This window comes from Mustela nigripes, chromosome X, assembly GCF_022355385.1.
Source record: "Mustela nigripes isolate SB6536 chromosome X, MUSNIG.SB6536, whole genome shotgun sequence".
Taxonomy (NCBI): domain Eukaryota; kingdom Metazoa; phylum Chordata; class Mammalia; order Carnivora; family Mustelidae; genus Mustela; species Mustela nigripes.
In genome coordinates this window covers 20,867,447-20,886,408 of record NC_081575.1, presented here as the reverse complement: position 1 = coordinate 20,886,408, position 18,962 = coordinate 20,867,447, and the positions used below count along the sequence as shown (strand labels likewise).

The following is an 18,962-nucleotide window of genomic DNA, read 5'->3' as shown; positions in this document are numbered from 1 at the left end:
TAAAGCCTCTGCCTTCGGCTCAGGTCATGGTCTCAGGGTCCTGGGATCGAGCCCCGCATCGGGGTCTCTGCTCAGCGGGGAGCCTGCTTCCTCCTCTCTCTCTCTCTGCCTGCCTCTCTGACTACTTCTGATCTTTCAAATAAATAAATAAAAATCATTAAAAAATATTTAAAAAAAAATAAAACCCTATAGCTAGAAGCATATAAGAATAGTCTGGTCAGTCATGGTCACTTCCCTATAATAGTAATTGAGTACTGATTCCTGAAATGTAACCAGTCTCTGAAATAATTTTAAAAATTTATCTCATGTTACTAACAAATGGAACACTGCCTGTTAAAGAGCCATAAATATTGGAAATTCAACTGCATAATACAGGCCTGGCCTTAGTGAATTGCAAAGCTCTGAGACTGAGGCGTCCAATATTAAGCATAAAAAGATTATTCTGCTATTGTTGGGGAGATTATTCTATAGATGTCACTTAGGCAGGATTTGTAAATAGTGTTGTTCAAGTGTTCTGTAAACTTGATGATTTTTCACCTAGTTGTTCTATCCATTATTAAGAGTAGAATATTGAAGTCTCTGAAAATTACTATTAAATTGTCTATTTCTCACTTTAATTCTTTCGGTTTTTGCTAGATGTATCTTGGAGCTCTGTTTTTAGGTGCAAATATTTATAACTGCTAATATCTTCCTGAAAGATTGACATTTTTATTGTCATCACATGCCCCTCTATCTCTAGTAATATTTTTTGTTTTAAATTATATTTTCTGGTATAAGTAAAGCCATCCCAGCCCTCTTATAATTTCTGTATTACTTTTTCCATTCTTTTATTTTCAACTTATTTGTATCTTTGAATCTAAAGTATATCTCTAACAGACAGCATATAGTTGGATCTTGTTGTTGCTGTTGTTGTTGTTTTAATCCAGTTTAACTTTCTTTGCCTTTTGATTGAAATGTTTAATTCGTTTACATGTATTGTAATTAGACATAGGGTAGGATTCATGTCTACCATTTTGTTATTTGTTTTCTATACGTTGTATTTTTTTTGTTTCTCTCTTACTCCCTCACTGCCTCTGTTTTAAGTGAATGTTTTTTAATATGCCATTCTTATCCTATAATGATTTCTAATTATATTTTTAGTTACTTTATTTGTGGTCATCCTAGGGTTTATAAGATACATCTTAACATAGCAGAATCTACTTACATATTTATAGTAACTTAATTCCAGTGAAATACAGAGAATTTGGTCCAATATAGCTCCCTTCTTTCTCCCCTCCTTTGTGCCATTACTGGTGTATGTATTACATCTATATATGTTATAAACACAAAAATGCAGTGTAATGACTATTGAGTTTTAAATCTTTACCTTTTAAAGGACTTAAGAGAATAAAGGAGAAAGAATACAATGTAAAGGTCTTTTATATTAACCCTCATATTTATCATTTCTGGAACTCTTCATTTCTTCCTATGAATTTGAGTCAATATCTGGTGTCATTTGCTTTCTCCAAGATAGATCTAGTCCCTCTCCTCTCCTTGTGGCATTATATATGTTGCATCTTTATATGTTATAACCCCAACAATTTTATAGTCTTTTATGTAATTAACTTCTAAATCAGTTAAGAGAAAACAGAGAATATATGTAGTTTTATACTTATGTACTTTGTTTCTTTGCATGTGTTTTGAGTCTCACTTCTTTTCACTTTTGGTCTCACTCCTTTTCAGTCTGAAGAATTTCCTTTAATATTTTTTGTAAGACTGATTTTCTAGCAAGTCTTTTGTTTTTGTTTATATGGGAATATCTTCATTCTGCCTTCATTTTTGAAAGATATTTTACTGGATATAGAGTTCTTCATTGACAATTATATTTTCTTTGAGTGCTTTGAAAATGTCATCCCACTGCTGTCTGTCCTATAATATTTCTGGTAAGATGTTGACCATTAATTTTATTTTGGTTGCCTTGTAGATGGTATGTAATTTTTCTCTTGTTTTCAACATTTTTCTCTTTCTTTTTGGTTTTCAGCAGTTTAAATATGATGCTTCTGGCTGTGGCTCTTCTTATGTCTATCCTCTTTGGGATCCAGTGATCACTTTTTATTTCTTCAAATTTTTTTCTATCTTTTTTTCTCTCCTTTCTTTCTGGGAATATGTATGCTGGTACATTTAATGGTGTCCCACAGGTTTCTGAGGCTCTGTTCATTTTTCTTTGTCATTGTTCCTCAAACTTCCTGATCTCCATTAATCTATCCCCAAAGTGACTAATTTATTATTCTAACCAATTCAAATATGCTGTTGAGCCCCTCTAGAAAATTTTTCACTTTGGTCGCTAGACTTAACAATTCCAGAGTTTTTATTTAGTTCTTTGTTATAATTTCTCTCTTGATTGATATTCTCTATTTGATAAATCATTATAATCATGTTTTTCTTAATTCTTTAAATATGGTTCCCTTTAATTCTTTTTTTTAAGATTTTATTTACTTATTTGACAGAGAGAGAGATCACAAGTAGGCAGAGAGGCAGGCAAAGAGAGAGGAGGAAGCAGGCTCCCCGATGAGCAAAGAGCCTGATGCAGGGCTCGATCCCAGGACCCTGGTATCATGACCCGAGCTGAAGGCAGAAGCTTTAACCCACTGAGCCACCCAGGGCCCCTCCCTTTAATTCTTTGAACATATTTATAATAGCTGTTTTCAGGTATCTGTCTGCTCAGCTGAACATTTGTGGCCCCTAAAGACAATTTCTAGACTGCTTTTTCCCTGTGTATGAGTCACACTTTCCTATTTCTTTCATGTCTCATAAATTTTTGTTGAAAGAAATAACTTTTTTTTTATAAACATATATTTTTATCCCCAGGGGTACAGGTCTGTGAATCACCAGGAAGAAATAACTTTTTTAATTAGATATTATAGCAACTCTGAATTCTAATACTGCCCAGGGTGGTCATTGTTGCTGGTTGGTATTTTTGTTTGTTTGTTTCTTGATGTGCCTAGACTAATTCCTTGGAACAAATTTCCCCTGGCCTCTGATGTTCCTGCTGTTTTTCAGTTTCTTTTTTAAACCTGCCTTCCTGAGGGTTTTTACTGGATAAGCATAACTTAGTGAGCAGCCAATAACTGGTCAGAGGTTGTACTTAAACACTTTCAAAATTCAAGCAATTTACAAGCCTACTTCTACAAGGCCTCACATTTTTTAATTATGATGTGTTAGTCACCATACAGTACATCATTAGTTTTTGTTGTAGTATTCTATAACTCATTGTTTGCATATATCACCCAGTGCTCCATGCAATCCATGCCCTCCTTAATCCCCATCACCAGGTTCACCAATCCTCCACCCCTCCCTTCTAAAACTCTCCATTTGTTTCCCAAGGCCTTACATTTATCCAGGGATGAGTATCTTACCAGGGACCCTTCTTGTCTCTCTGAAGTGGGCACAGCTTTGATATGTGCACAGCCTTGCAGACCACCAGAGGTAAGTGGGATTTTAGCAAGGACCCCTTTGGTTGTCTATTTGCTAAATCTTCCTGTTAAATTTCTGGCTGATGTCTTGTTGATTTTCCCCAAACAATATGATTTCTAAGGCTAACAACAACCTTCCCAATTCTTTGCCACTGGTATTGACATTGTCTTTGACAGTACCCTTGGACATGGATTTTTTCCACACTATGCTCCAAAGTCAACTCCAAACAAAGCCAGCTCCCTCTGACAGCATTCACTGTCTTTCCTGCCCTCTCAGGTAGAACTTCTCTTCCATGGAGCTGGAAGACGGTGGTAAGTCCAAGTTAAAACATCACAGATTCGCACTATCCTTACCAAGATTCAGTGGATTTTCTTGAATAAATGCCTTTCAATGGGTATGGCTTTGGTCAATTTCCAGACTATTTTCATGGTTGTATAGACAACCTTGTTCAGCCTTTCATTCAGAGTCAGAACAGAGTCATGAAGACAGATTAATCGAATTTAATCTTCAGAGAACTGGAGTATATAGAACTCCATGGAATGCAAACCATATTCCTTAGAGGCCCATGGCATTTGACTATCCAGACTATGTTTCCCAGTGTGTGATCCCTGGACCAGTAGCATTATATACAGCCATGATAGCTTGTTAAAAATGCAGGCTCCTTGCTTCCACCTCAGATTCCATTGTCTGCATACTATAGATTGAGGAATAAAGACCTAAAGCATTAAGTCCTCAGAAGCCATGTTTAAAAAATTCATGTTTTTTAAAAGTTTCATAAAAATTAGTCATTATTACTTCATCACAGGCTGTATCACACTAATCATTCACAGATCAGGACCCCATACCTTTTAGATTTTCTAGTCTTAACAAAAGCCCTGCTGGCCCAAAAGCAAGCTCACATGTAATTTTTGAAGAGGTTTTTAAAGAGGGAGATTTGGCACGAAATTGTAACTACTGTTTACTTGTCACCTTAGATTATGGGACAAGAAAAGCCTAGCTCTTATGAGGAGTGCCACATGCCTCACTGCTAGAGAGGGCAGCCTCAGAGCATTACAAGAAAGAAGGAGGAGGGATACAGAACTCTTGGAATGGAGGTTGCACTTGAAAACAGTCATGAAAACGTAGAGGAAAGCAAGGAGCAGGAGAGGCAATACCTGAAGGGAAATGTAGAATCTCTGATTACAAATGGTATTTCAAAATTTAAATAGTAATAATAATGTTTCCTCATGTGTACAGCCTTTCCCAATTTTCAAAACTCCTTAACTTCCATTTTTTGTTTGTTTGTTTGTTTGTTTCTTCTTCTCAAACATTCTGTGAGTTGGGCAGGGCAAAAGTCATTATCCTCTGTCTCTCTTATACTACCCTACAGTTTTGTTGTCAGCTCTCTCTATATATTTATGATGCCAGACTTCATGGGTTTAAATCTCTCCTCTGCCACTTACTAGCTGTGTAACCTTGAGCAAGATACTTAGCTTCACTGTGCCTCAGTTTCTTTACCTAAAAAAAATAATATAATAGTTATACATACTATATAATGTTTCTCTGAGTATAAAATAAGTTAATATTTTTTAAAGATTTATTTATTTGACTGACAGAGATCACAAGTAGGCAGAGAGGCAGGCAGAGAGAGTGGGGGGAAGCAGGCTCCCTGCTGAGCAAGGAGCCTTATGTGGGACTCAATCCCAGGACCCTGAGATCATGGCCTGAGCCAAAGCAGAGGCTTTAACCCACTGAGCCACCCAGGTGCCCCATAAGTTAATATTTTTAGAAGATTTTTTTAAAGATTTTATTTATTTATTTGAGAGAGAGACAGTGAGAGAGAGCATGAGAGGCTAGAAGGTCAGAGGAAGAAGCAGTCCCCATGGAGCTGGGAGCCTGATGCGGGACTCGATCCCGGGCTCCAGGACCCTGACCTGAGCCGAATGCAGTTGCTTAACCAACTGAGCCACCCAGGCGCCCCCCATAAGTTAATATTTTTAAAGTGCTTGAAAGAGGGCCTGGCACATAGTATCCACTATATACTTTTGTTAAATATACAAATTGAAAGCTGGGTAACACTGTGTGATGTTGGGCCTCAATGTCTTCATCTGGAAAATGGGGGTGATGGTATGTGTCACACAAAATTGTGGTTAAATTTACTCTAATACTTTCATGGTGGAAGTGCAAATTGTAGTCAGCCTTTTGGAAAGCAATTTGTCTCTATATATACAAATCTTTAATTTTTAAAATTGAACAACTAAAGTTAAATAAATTTCTATAATTCTAGAAGTAACACAAAATTTGGTGATGGAAGATTATTTTCCCATAAGTATAGTCATTGTGAATGAACTTATAATAACAGAAAGATGGAAGCAACAACAGAGTAAATCATAGTACATAAAGAATAAATTATAGTGTATTCACTTGGTACAATATTTTATGGGCATTAAAAATGATAGTAATATGGGGGCTTAAGTGGGTAGGAGAATAATAAATGAAACAAGATGGGATTGGGAGGGAGACAAACCATAAGTGACTCTTAATCTCACAAAACAAACTGAGGGTTGCTGGGGGGAGGGGGGTTGGCTGAAGGGGGGCGGGGTTATGGACATTGGGGAGGGTAAGTGCTTTGGTGAGTGCTGTGAAGTGTGTAAACCTGGCGATTCACAGACCTGTACCCCTGGGGATAAAAATATATGTTTATAAAAAATAAAAAATTAAATATATATATATATATATGTTTATAAAAAAATTTAAAAATTTAAAAAATGATAGTGATAAATGTGGTACTAGTATATGGAAAAATGTTTATGCTATGACCAGATAGTAAATTATATGTGTTGTTTGATTATAATTATATTAGAAAATTATATTTCCATTTTTTAAAAAATTATTAAAATTATAAGTGACTGAAATGACAAAATTAAAGTTTTACACTCTTGGGGTGCCTGTGTGGCTCAGTTGAGTGTCTGACTCTTGGTTTCAACCAGGTCATGATCTCAGGGTCATGAGACTGAGCCCCATGTAGGGCTCCATACTCAGCTGGGAGTACGCTGGAGATTCTCTTTCCTTCCCCCTCTAACCCTCTTTCTGCTCATGCTCTCTCTTTAAATAAATCTTTGGAAAAAAAATAAAGTTTTACTCTGTTTTCTAAACTGTCTATTTTTCTATTTTTAAAATGTAATACTAATCCCTACCATGTCTACATAACAGGTTTAGTGTGATTAAATGAGAACCTGACCTTTGTAAACTCTAATATAACAATCTAATGTAAGGTATTATTATTTCATAGAGAGTTATATACAATCTGTACAGACCCACATATGTGCTAAATGGCACTTCCATGCAGTTCTTCCCATATTTTCACATGAGGACACACATAGAAAAAGAAAATGGCCCTGCCCATCTGAGAGTGAGGGGACCAGTATCTCTGCACACCAAATGGAAATCTCTGCTCTGTTAGCCCTACATTTTATTTTTTATTATTAACATATAATGTATTATTTGTTTCAGGGGTACAGGTGTGTACACTCCCTTTACAAGAGGCAAAGAAATGTGGAATCCAAAAATCCAATATTTTGTGACCTTGGACATTTCACTTCACCTCTCATTTACTAATAGAGAGAGCAATATTCTTTCCCTTCCCTGCCCCAGAAGGCAAAGAGAGAATCAAGTAAGATGATGGTTGTGAAAGTGCTTTGTTTGGAAATACAGAAGATAAAGACATGTGATAAATGCTATTATTCTTTCACATTTAAACCCCAGGAAGGCGCTTCAATGCTGGGGAGACTAGAAGCCAGTGTGTCTTCAAATGATACACATATGCTACCCATTTATTCTGCGAGTGCTTACTGAGTGGTCCTTTCTTGCAAAATACTGTGTGAGGTGCTAATAACAAAAATTTTGTAAGGAAAAAAAACTGATTTTTTTTTCTCTGGATATAACAAGAAGTAACCCCCAAAGCCAGTTTTAAACCCATTTCTTTTGTCAGTGACACTTTGTACTAGTAATCAAGTGAAAGCCAACCAGTGGTAGCCCCTTGCCTGGGAACATCCACCAGTCAAGAGCAGATACACTCCAAACTTTAGCTATGGTAACGTGGTTACTGAAGTCCCTAAACACTTTTGCTTCTGGAATGCACCAATGCCTGAATTCCACATTTTCCAAAACCCTACATAAAAATAATCATCTTTTTTTCTCACATAATCTACACCTTAAAAGTGAAGATCTCCCTTGCTTAAACAAGCAATAAATTCTGCTTTCTGTTTCAGTCACTGTGTAGCATCCTTTAACAATCCTAAAAGATGTTATATAAATGAGACAAAGACAGCTTCTGTATATGAGTCCTATGTTGTTGACTTATTCATAACAGACTAGGATCTGTTCGCTCAAAAACCAATAAGTGCCAAACTCAAATCTTTACATTTCTAATTGTGTTTTTTAAAGATTTATTTAGGTATTTGAGAGAGAGAGAGAGAGAGAGAGAGCGTGCACATGTGTAAACAGAGGGGCAGAGGGAAAGGGAGAGAGAGAATCCCAAGAAGATTCCCCTGAGCATAGAGCCCAAGGCAGGGCTTGATTCCTGAGATCACAAGCTGAGTCAAAACCAAGAGTCAGACACTTAACTGACTGAGCCACCCAAGCACCACTTTAGACACTGGGTTGTTTTAAATACAGCCCAAATAGGCAGATTTTTGCCATTTAGAGCCTACTGCTTCTATACCCACAAGTCACTGCTGCCCTTCAGAACTCTCTAACCTAGAAGATCCCCATTATACTGTTGAGCAACATTACCTAGACCTGTAAGCTCCCTGTCAATTCTCCTTCCCCTGGAAATTTTTTGCTGTCCTTCTCTCCTTCCTTTCTGGGTAGTGGACCCTACATTGTAGCCTTTTAAAGGTTTTATGCCATAAGGGACATCTTCACTACCTCCAGCCCATCCCCACCATGAAAAACCTATCAACTTGGCAACCAAATAAATCTTATTGTGTGTTACTGCCACCTTGTGGTCATACATTTTTTCCTTGATCATTCCCTATTTCTCCTCAAACTCACTACGAACAGGAATGAGCCTGGCTTGACCTTCTCTCCTGGAGTTCTCAGATTGAAAAATCCATTCATATCAGTGGCCAGTTGATGGATATAAACTATAAGGGACCGAATTTGGAAGGAGGGAAGAGGTCACTATAGGCAGCTTCCTGGAAAATGTGGGAATTAGCTGAATAGTAAGATGACTAGGCAGAGAGAAGGATATAGAAACAAAAAGATGAAACCAAGAGAAAACAAGTCAAACCACTCAATGATAGTTTTTAAAATTCTAAGTCTTTTTCTTAAGATCTAGTAGATGTGATGAGCATTGGGTGTTACATGCAACTGATGACTTACTGAACTCTACATCTGAAACTAATGAGGTACTATATGTTAGCTAATTGAATTTAAATAAAAAAGAATAAAGATCTAGTAGCATTAGGTATACTAATATGGGCCAGAAACTGAAGACTAGTTTTATCAAGTGGATCTGTATCTAAGTAGCATTTCAAAGGCTTTTCCCCTTTCAGTGGTCACTTAGACCACTGCACATGAAAATAATTGCAAGTTAAGTAATGTGTGGGTCATAATGCAGGACGGCTTGATGACCCACCTGTCCCCAAGCCAAAATAACTCCAGAAAGAAATAACCTTTATAAACACAGATAAAAGATTACATCCCACCAGGGCTTTCCAAACACAAAAGAAATGCTCATAAATATTCTTTGATTTCTCTGGTAACAGCAGACGCTCACAGGAAAATAAAATCATCCTTACCCTGCTGTCCTCAGTCTTCCAAAGGCATCCCACTGCCCCGATCAGGTTATCCTCCTTGAAACAAAGTAACTTTTAATAAAGTGGATCGCTGGCAGGGAGAGCCTGATATGATCACATACCTGTTATAATAGGATTTAATTCTGCTTCAGATGTGCTAGTTTTAATAAAAAAAAGATTGAGCAAATCAAAAATAAATTACATTGAAAGGTCAGCCTTATTGCTTGTACAGTTATGTTAACTCCCCCACCGACACTTTTAGAGACTGTATTTATGAGACCTTTTGATTTGGGGAAGAGAGGTATAAAATACATCGACAATTCCCCCATTATTTGCAGCAGTATTTCATTTCCAAGTGTCAATTCCAAGCACTTAAGTATGGCATTCTTTAACAGGAGTAAATCTAAAAAGTATGAGTTGTTTACAGAATGCTGTTATTCAATATACTAATAAAACAAGCTTTTCTATCCAGTGCAAAGTTTGGAAAAACCCTGTCAGAGTTTATGCAGCATATAATTCGCTTTAGTGCATGTGGAGCATTTATTAGGAATGCATTGGCTCCTAATTTGAATGAATATATTCTGACACAGCATCTATTCTGCCAGAAGGGAAGCCTCCTAAATTTACTAACTGGGAATAGATGGACCAATAACCCACCCAAGATTATTTTCCTGGTCTTTCTAGTGGGACATACAAATAGGAACACTGAGTATGTTTCTTTGCTCAGCCTCAATTTAATAAATGCTACTATAAGCAATTCTAAATGTCCTTCCTTATTCCTAGGTCAGTTTCATGATCTATCCATCACACATAACAGCATGTTGAAGGGGACTTCTATTATTGTCGCAAAATTGGTGACTATAGTCTAAAGCTGAGGGCAAGTAATAATAATAACAACAATAACCACTTGCATGACATTTATTACATACCAGGCACTAGACTAAGTACTTTATAAATCTTAATCCAATTACTTCTCACAATAACCCTATAATGTAAACACCATTATTAACCCTATTTTAGGTAAGAGAAAACTGAAGCAGTGAAAATTTAAGTAAGCTGCTCAGTGACAGTTTGTAACTATAAGACCCAGGATTTGAACTCAGGGCCTCTAGCTCCAGACTTGAAGTGTCTTGTCACCTAGATTACCTCATGGTCTAAAGAGAGCCACCAACAGATCGGATCAGATATTTTCCCCAGGGCTTACTGGCCATAGTGTCATCTACCATCCTCAACTACCCTCCACTTCCAATCTACTCCCCTGAGGCCTGGAGGAAGAGAAAGAGCAACTTATTAGAGTTTTCAGCCTGGTGGAAAAAAGGAAAAGTTTCTTTTCTCCCTTCCATCAAAGTCAAGTAAAATAGGAGATAGTCTCCAAGAGAATCTCTCATAGATTTGGAAAGAATCTGTAAGAGTGGACTAGAATCTTGTTCTTGGGAGAATGCCCGAAGAGTGTAGACTCTGTATACTTACTCTCTTGTCTTTGGGTGGAACAAGGTAAAAATCCTTAGGGAGTATAATATAGGTTCTCTATGGGAAGAGAGTGCTTGTGAATATGGAGGCTGGGGCCTGCTCTTCACCTGGAGATTTCTGAAGGCAGGCAACTTGCTAGAGCAATACATCCCAACAGAATGTGAAATGATAATAGCACAATGTAACCTGGAAGAGAGCAGAATGATACTCCCCCCCCCCCCCCCCCCAGATCCTCGATGTCCTTGAAAGTCAAAGAAAAGGACCACAGCAGTTCTGTGACTCCAGGTAAAAGAGCATGAAGTAGGAGAGCAGGAGGCTTAGCGCTATACAGGCAGATTCAGGGCCAATAGTCATGGCAACCCACCCAGCAAAGAGGTTAGGCACATTGACTTCTGGAAATGACTGCAAGAGACCAAGCTTCTCCTCTCTGAGAGAGTTCTCAGTAACAGGATGCTTTAGGAAAGCTAGCCATCACTCCCATAAAAGCCATATACCCCACCTGGGCACACAGAGGATAAACACAGCAGCAGCAACTACCAGCAAGAGCTAGAAGCAAATCTAGCCAGTGTGAGGCCAGAGGTATATCCCTATCCCTAACAGACAGCTACAAAACAATACAAGAGAAGGTAAATTACAAGAGGGGAAAGAACAGAGGAGAATAATACATTGCCCCTGCATCTTCTCCTAGTTCTCTAATCCACTCATCTGGATAGCATAGGGTAAGAAGCAAACTTCGAATCAGATATGAAATTGGAACTTTTTAACAGACTAAATTTGACCAGCTAAAAAGGACCAGAAAAATATGAATAAAAAGAATTGGACAAAGCAAAGCAGGAATCAATGTTCAGAACACATGAACACTTTACATGTTAATACCCCTAGTAATTTCATATTCCTGAGTGAGCCAGTTATATCAGAATTTCAAATGGGGGATGGGAGTTGGTGCCTCTTCAGCAGGCTGCAGTAGTGTGGAAACTACTCTTGAGGCCCTTGACTTCAAAGATTATAGGTCTATATAAACATTCTGACCTTCCATGGTTCATTTTCAGCTTGTCATTCCTGGATTTATGAGCAACAGCTGTTGTCCAGACCACCAGCCTAGGACAGAATACAGTCACATAGAAAAAAAAGTAACAAAATTCCCCTTCTCTGGCTTAGTTCCCACTTGCAAAATTGGAGGAATTCTAGCTCCACTGAAATTCCTCCTTCTGGTTCAAGTTAGCTATGGTGAGGGATAGAGGAGAAAGTATCCTTAGGGTGGGTTTGGGTTTTGGTTTTGGTTTTGGTTTGGGGTTGTTTTTGTTTTTGTTTTGCAGCATCTGCCTTAGGCCTTATATCCACATGGTTCCTGGAAACCAGGTCCTAGAGGCAGGTCTCTGTGTCTTACCACACTTTCACCATCCAAAGAATATACTACTATTTGCTGTCACAGCACTCCATCTCCATGATACTGTAGTGTCATGACCACTACTGCAGCAGGCCTCTTCTGTATTGGCACTCTTAATTTCATACAGAAATACCACACCAGAATGTGCTGGTACATTCCAGATACCACTTGGGAGCCCCTCTCCCTCAAATCTGACATTTGTCCCAAAGGAATATGGCAACAGCCTATATGAATATCAACCCATCACAATGCCCTTGATGATCTCTCTTCACACCCTAGCATTATCCCTAAACCAATTTGTTATCCCTAAACCTAACTCAGTTACCAAGGTGAGCTCTGAATAATATGAGATATATATTGTGTAAGTGCTCTGTGACCAAGCACTGGGATAATTATATTACCACATTGTATTCTCAAAACCATTAGTTCCTGGTTAGGATTAATCTTATATGGAAAAGTAGAAATGAAAAGGAAGTAATAGTGACTTAAACAGCATGGGGCATAGTTTCCTCTCATTTTCAAGAAGGATTGGTATGATATCCCCACAGTGTCAGAGATCTATATTCCTATTCTGTTACTCCATCTTGATAATTTCAGCCTTGGATGGCTGTTAGGGTTTTAGCCATGATTGCTCCCATTCCATCCAGCAGAAAGTAGAAAAAGAATGGGAAAGGCATGCCCCTTCTTGTTAAAGAAATTTCCTACTAGTGGCACATACTGCTTATGCTTTCAATCAATTGCTCGGAACATAGTCACATGGCTACCCCCAGCTGCAAAAGTGGCTGGGAAATGTATTGTTAGTGTTTTGGGTTTTTTTGTTTGTTTGTTTGTTTGTTTTGGTGGTGGTTGTTGTTTTTTAAGAGAGAGAGAGGAGGGTGGGGAGAGGTGGAAAGAATATTTTCTTTCTTTTTTTAAGATTTTATTTATTTATTTGCAAGAGAGACAGTGAGAGAGAACATGAGTGAGGAGAAGGTCAGAGAGAGAAGCAGACTCCCCGTGGAGCTGGAAGCCCGATGCAGGACTCGATCCCAGGACTCCAGGACCATACGTGAGCCAAAAGCAGCCATCCAACCAACCGAGCCACCCAAGCGTTTCGGCAGAATCTTAAGCAGGCTCCACTGCCAGCATGGAGCCCATTGTGAGGCTCAATCTCAGCAGGCTTCAGCACAGAGCCTGATGTGGGACTCAATCTCACCATGCTGAGATCATGACCTGAGCCAAAACAAAGAGTCAGATGCTCAAACAAATGAGCCACCTAAATACCCCCATGTAGTTATTTCTTAATGACTATGTAGTCAGCTGAAGAACTGAGGTTCTATTGTTGATGAAGAAAGGAGAATATATTTGGGGGATAATGAGCAATCACTACCACAGGGAGGTATGAGTCTCCCACATATAATTATACATTAGAAGATCTGAGACAGGGAGGAGCAATATGGCAGAGGAGTAGAAGACCTAAATTTTATCAGGTCCCAGGAGTTCAGTTAGATAGTTATCAAACCATTCTGAACACCTACAAACTCAACAGGAGATCAAAGATAAGAAGAGCAGCAATTCTAGGAACAGAAAAGCAACCACTTTCTGAAAGGTAGGACGTGTGGAGAAGTGAATCCAAGGTGATACAAGGGAAGAGAGACTTCAGGGAGAGGGACCAGCTCCCAGAAAGTGGTGGAGCACCAGAGCACAAAATCAGAACATTAAAAAGTCTGCTTTGCTGAGGGACATCGCTCCAGAGACTAAACAGGGGCTGGAACTTTCATTGGGACAGTGGGGTCTCAGGCCCCTCAAGGTCACAGAAAAACCAGAGGTGCCTGACTGTGGCAGACCTCCCAGGCATCAGAGCAGGGAAGCCAGCTTCAGAGACGGAGCCAAGGAGGGGGCTCTCAGCTCAGGGTTGCCATAAATCATAATCCCTGGCACAGATGGGCCACTACTCTTCAAGCAGGGACTCCACAAGTGGCAGATCCAGGGAGACTCACCTTCCCCCGCCCTGGGGGAGGGTGTGGCACGGGAGTGCACTGTAGGAATTTGCTGGGTTTGGAGACGCCAAATGGGGCTGGGTCATGTACCAGAGATAGAAACGCTCAGTCACAGGCTGGGTGAGCATAGAGTGGAGCCGAGACCAGGGAGACAGGAGTGATTTTCTCTGAGGGCTCAGTGAAGAGTGGTGCCTCAAGCTGATGCTCCAACATCCTGGAGATTGGGAGGCCACCATCTTCATTAATGTCCCCCAAAGCTGTACAGAAAGGTTTCAGGGAACAAAAGCTACAGAGAGCAAACCCAAGCATATTACTTAACCTTGCCCCTGGGAAAGATGGTGCAAGTCTGCCTCAGGCAAAGACTTTTGAGAATCACTGCAGCAGGCCCCTGCTGAAGAAGATCAGCAAAATCATCTAACCAGACCAAGTTCACTGATCAGTGAGAACTGCAGAACTCCAGAGCTAGTGGAATACAGCACATAGAATTCATGGATTTTTTTTTCCCATGATTCTTTATCCTTTCAAAATTAAATTTCTTAAATTTTTTTCTTATTCTATTTAATTTTTCCTCTTCCTTGCTTTAACCTTTTTAACTACTTTATCTTATCAGTACATTTTTAAAAAATATTTTATAATTCTCATTGTTATAGTCAGATTCTATGCCTTCATTGTATTTAACCTTACATTTGTATACATATAAGTTTATCTTTCTTTAAAACTCTGGTATAGGGCGCCTGGGTGGCTCAGTGGGTTAAGCCGCTGCCTTCGGCTCAGGTCATGATCTCAGAGTCCTGGGATCGAGTCCCGCATCGGGCTCTCTGCTCAGCGGAGAGCCTGCTTCCCTCTCTCTCTCTCTGCCTGCCTCTCCATCTACTTGTGATTTCTCTCTGTCAAATAAATAAATAAAATATTAAAAAAAAAACTCTGGTATACAGTTTCTTCTAACAGATCAAAATATAAGTTAAATCTAGCATACGGCTTTGTTCTAGTATCCAGCCTGATCACATTCTTTCCTTTTTTTTTTTCCTTTTTAATCTTTTTTCAACCAACTTCTTATCTTACCAATTCCTTTTTTAGAATCTTTTTTAATTTTCATTTTTATAGTCATATTCCATCCCTTCGTCATGTTTGCCCTTACTTGTGTGTGTGTATGTATATATATGTATATACATATATATATACATATATATATGAGTTTTTATTTCTTTAAAATTTGGAGAGGCAGTTTCTTCTAACAGACCAAAATACATCCAAAATCAAGTGTGTGGCTCTGTTCTAATCAGTATATATGTGTGTATGTATGTATGTGTATATATATATATTTATTTATATATTTGTTCTCCCATTCATCTATTCTTATATGAATAAAATGACAAGGCAGAAAAACTCCCCTCAAAAAAAGGACAAGAGGCAGTACTGATGACTAGGGACCTAATCAAGACAGACATTAGTAAGAAGTCAGAAACAGAGTTCAGAATGATGATTATCAAGATGTTAGTTGGGCTTGAAAAAACGTATAGAAGATACAAGAGAATCCCTTTCTGGAGAAAGGAAAACACTTTCTGGAGAAATAAAAGAACTAAAATCTAACCAAGTGGAAATTTAAAAAGCTATTAAGGAGGTGTAGTAAAAAATGGAGGTCCTTATTGCTAAAATAAATGAGGCAGAAGAGAGAATTAGTGATATTGAAGACCAAATGATGGAGAATAAATAAGGTGAAAAATAAGAGATAAACAACTACTGGGCCATGAAGGGACAATTTGAGAGATAAGAGATACCATAAGATGAAAAAATATTCAAATAATTGGGAGCCCAGAAGAAGAGAGAGAGGATCAGAAGGTATATTGGAGCAAATTATAGTAGAGAATTTCCCTAATTTGGTGAAGGGAACAAGCCTCAAAATCCAGGAGACACAGAGAATCCCCCTCAAAATCAATAAAAATAGGTCCACATCCCATCATCTAATAGTAAAATTTACAAGTCTCAGTGACAGAGAGAAAATCCTAAAAGCAGCTTGGGACAAGAGGTCTCTAACATACAATGGTAGAAATATTAGATTGGCAGCAGATCTATCCACAGAGACCTGGCAGGCCAGAAAAAGGACTGGCATGATATATTCGGAACACTAAATGAGAAAAATATACAGCCAGGAATACTATATCCAGCTAGGCTGCCATTGATAATAGATTAATAAAGCTTCCAGGGCAAACAAAAATTAAAAGAACTTACAAATACCAAACCAGCCATACAAGAAATATTGAAAAGGGTCCTCCAAGCAAAGAGAGATCCTAAAGTAACATATACCATAAAGGAACAGAGACAATATACAGTAACAGTCACTTTACAGGCAACACAATGGCACTAAATTCATCTTTCAGTAGTTACCCTGAATGTAAATGAACTAAATGCCCCAATCAAAAGATACATGGTATCAGAATGGATTTTTTAAAAGGCCTGTCGATATGCCATCTTCAAGAGACTCATTTGAGACACAAGGACACCTCCAAATTTAAGGTGAGGGGTGGAAAACCATTTACCATACTAATGAACATCAAAAGACAGCTGGGGGGTGGGCAATCCTTTTATCAGATAAATTACATTTCAAGCCAAAGACTATAATAAGAGATGAGGAAGGACATTACATCATACTTAAAAGGTCTAGCCAATAGGAAGACCTAACAATTTTAAACACTATGACCCTAACATGGGAGCAGCCAACTATATAAACCAATTAATAACAAAATTAAAGAAACACATTGACAATAATACAATAATAGTAGGGGACTTTAACAACCCCTCACTGCAATAATAGTAGGGGACTATAACAACCCCCTCATTGAAATGGACAGATCATCTAAGCAAAAGATAAACAAGGAAATAAAGGCTTTAAATGACACAGTGGACCAGATGGACATCACAGATATATTCAGAACATTCCATCCCAAAACAAAGGTATACACATTCTTCTCTAGAGCACATAGAACATTCTCCAGAATAGATCATATCCTGGGTCACAAATCAGGTCTCAACCGGTACCAAAAGACTGGGATAATTCCCTGAATATTTTCAGACCACAGTGCTTTGAATCTGGAACTCAATGACAAAGAACTCAAATACGTGGAGGCTAAAGAGCATCTTACTAAAGAATAAATGGGTCAACCAGGAAATTAAAGAAGAACTTTAAAAATCTTTGTAAACAAATGAAAATGAAAACGAAACTTTTCAAAATCTCTGGGATTCAGCAAAGGCGGTCCTGAGATGAAAGTATATAGCAATACAAGCCTTTCTCAAGAAACAAAAAGATCTCAAATACAAAACCTAACCTACACCTAAAAGAGTTGGAGAAAGAAAGCAAAGAAAGCCTAAACCCAGCAGGAGAAGAGAAACAATAAAGAGCAGAGCAGAGCAGAAATCAATGAAATAGAAACCAAAAGGAGAGTAGAACAGATCAATGAAACTAGGAGCTGGTTCCTTGAAAGAATTAATAAGATTGATAAATCGCTGGCCAGACTTATCCAAAAGAAAAGAGAAAGGACTCTAATAAGATCATGAATGAAAGAGGAGAGATCACAACCAACACCAAAGAAATACAAACAATTATAAGAACGTATTATGAGCAACTATGTGCCACCAAATTAGACAATCTTGGGGAAAAAAATGGATGCATTCCTAGAGTCATATAAACTACCAAAACTTCACCAAGAAGAAATAGAAAACATGAACAGACCAATAACCAGTAAGGATATTGAAGCAGGAATCAAAAACCTCCCAACAAACAAGAGCTCAGGGCCAGACGGCTTCCCAGGGGAATTCTACCAAACATTAAAGTAGAATTAGTACCTATCCTCCTGAAACTGTTCCAGGAAATTAAAAATGGAAGGAAAACTTCCAAATTCATTTTATGAGGCCAGCATTACCTTGATCCCAAAACCAGACAAAGACCCCACCGAAAAGGAGAATTACAGACCAATATCCTTGATGAACACAGATGTGAAAATTCTCACCAAAATACTACCCAACAGGATCCAACAGTACATTAAAAGGATTATTCACCACAACCAAGTGGGATTTATTCCTGGGCTGCAAGGTGGGTTCAACATCTGCAAGTCAATCAATGTGATACATTAATAAAAGAAAGAACAAGAACCATATGATACTCTCAAGAGATACTGAAAAAGCATTTGACAAAGTACAGCATTCTTTCTTGATCAAAATACTTCAAAGTGTAGGGAGAGAGGGTACATAACTCAAAATCATCAAAGCCATCTATGAAAAACCCACAATGAATAACACACTCAATGGAGAAAAACTGAGAGCTTTCCCCTAAGGTCAGGAACACGGCAGGACTTTCCACTATCACCACTGCTATTCAACATAGTACTAGAAGTCCTAGCCTCAGGAATCAGGCAACAGAAAGAAATAAAAGACATCCAAATCAGCAAAGAAGAAGTCAAACCCTCACTCTTTCCAGATACTTTAGCTGGAAAACCCACAAGACTCTACTCCAAATCTGCTACAACTCACACAGGAATTCAGTAAAGTGTCAAGATATAAAATCAATGCACAGAAATCAGCTGTATTTGATATACCAACAGCAAGACAGAAGAAAGAGAAATTAAGGAGTTGATCCCATTTACAATTGCACCCAAAACCATAAGATACATAGGAATAAATCTAACCAAAGAGGCAAAGAATCTGCACTCAGGAAACTATAAAATACTCATGAAAGAAATTGAGGAAACACAGAGAAATGGAAAAACGTTCCATGCTCATCAATTAGAAGAACAAATATTGTGAAAATGTCTATGCTACCTAGAGCAATCTACACATTTAATGCAATCCCTATCAAAATACCATCAACTTTTTTCAAAGAAATGGAAAAAACAATCCTAA

At 38.2% G+C, this 18,962-nt stretch overlaps 1 pseudogene; it reads right to left on the bottom strand.

Moving 5' to 3' along the window:
• The window catches only part of LOC132006995 (actin-related protein 2/3 complex subunit 5-like protein), a 59,352-nt pseudogene extending 45,197 nt beyond the window's left edge, over positions 1–14,155 (bottom strand).
• Between the last annotated feature and the right edge of the window lie 4,807 nt (positions 14,156–18,962).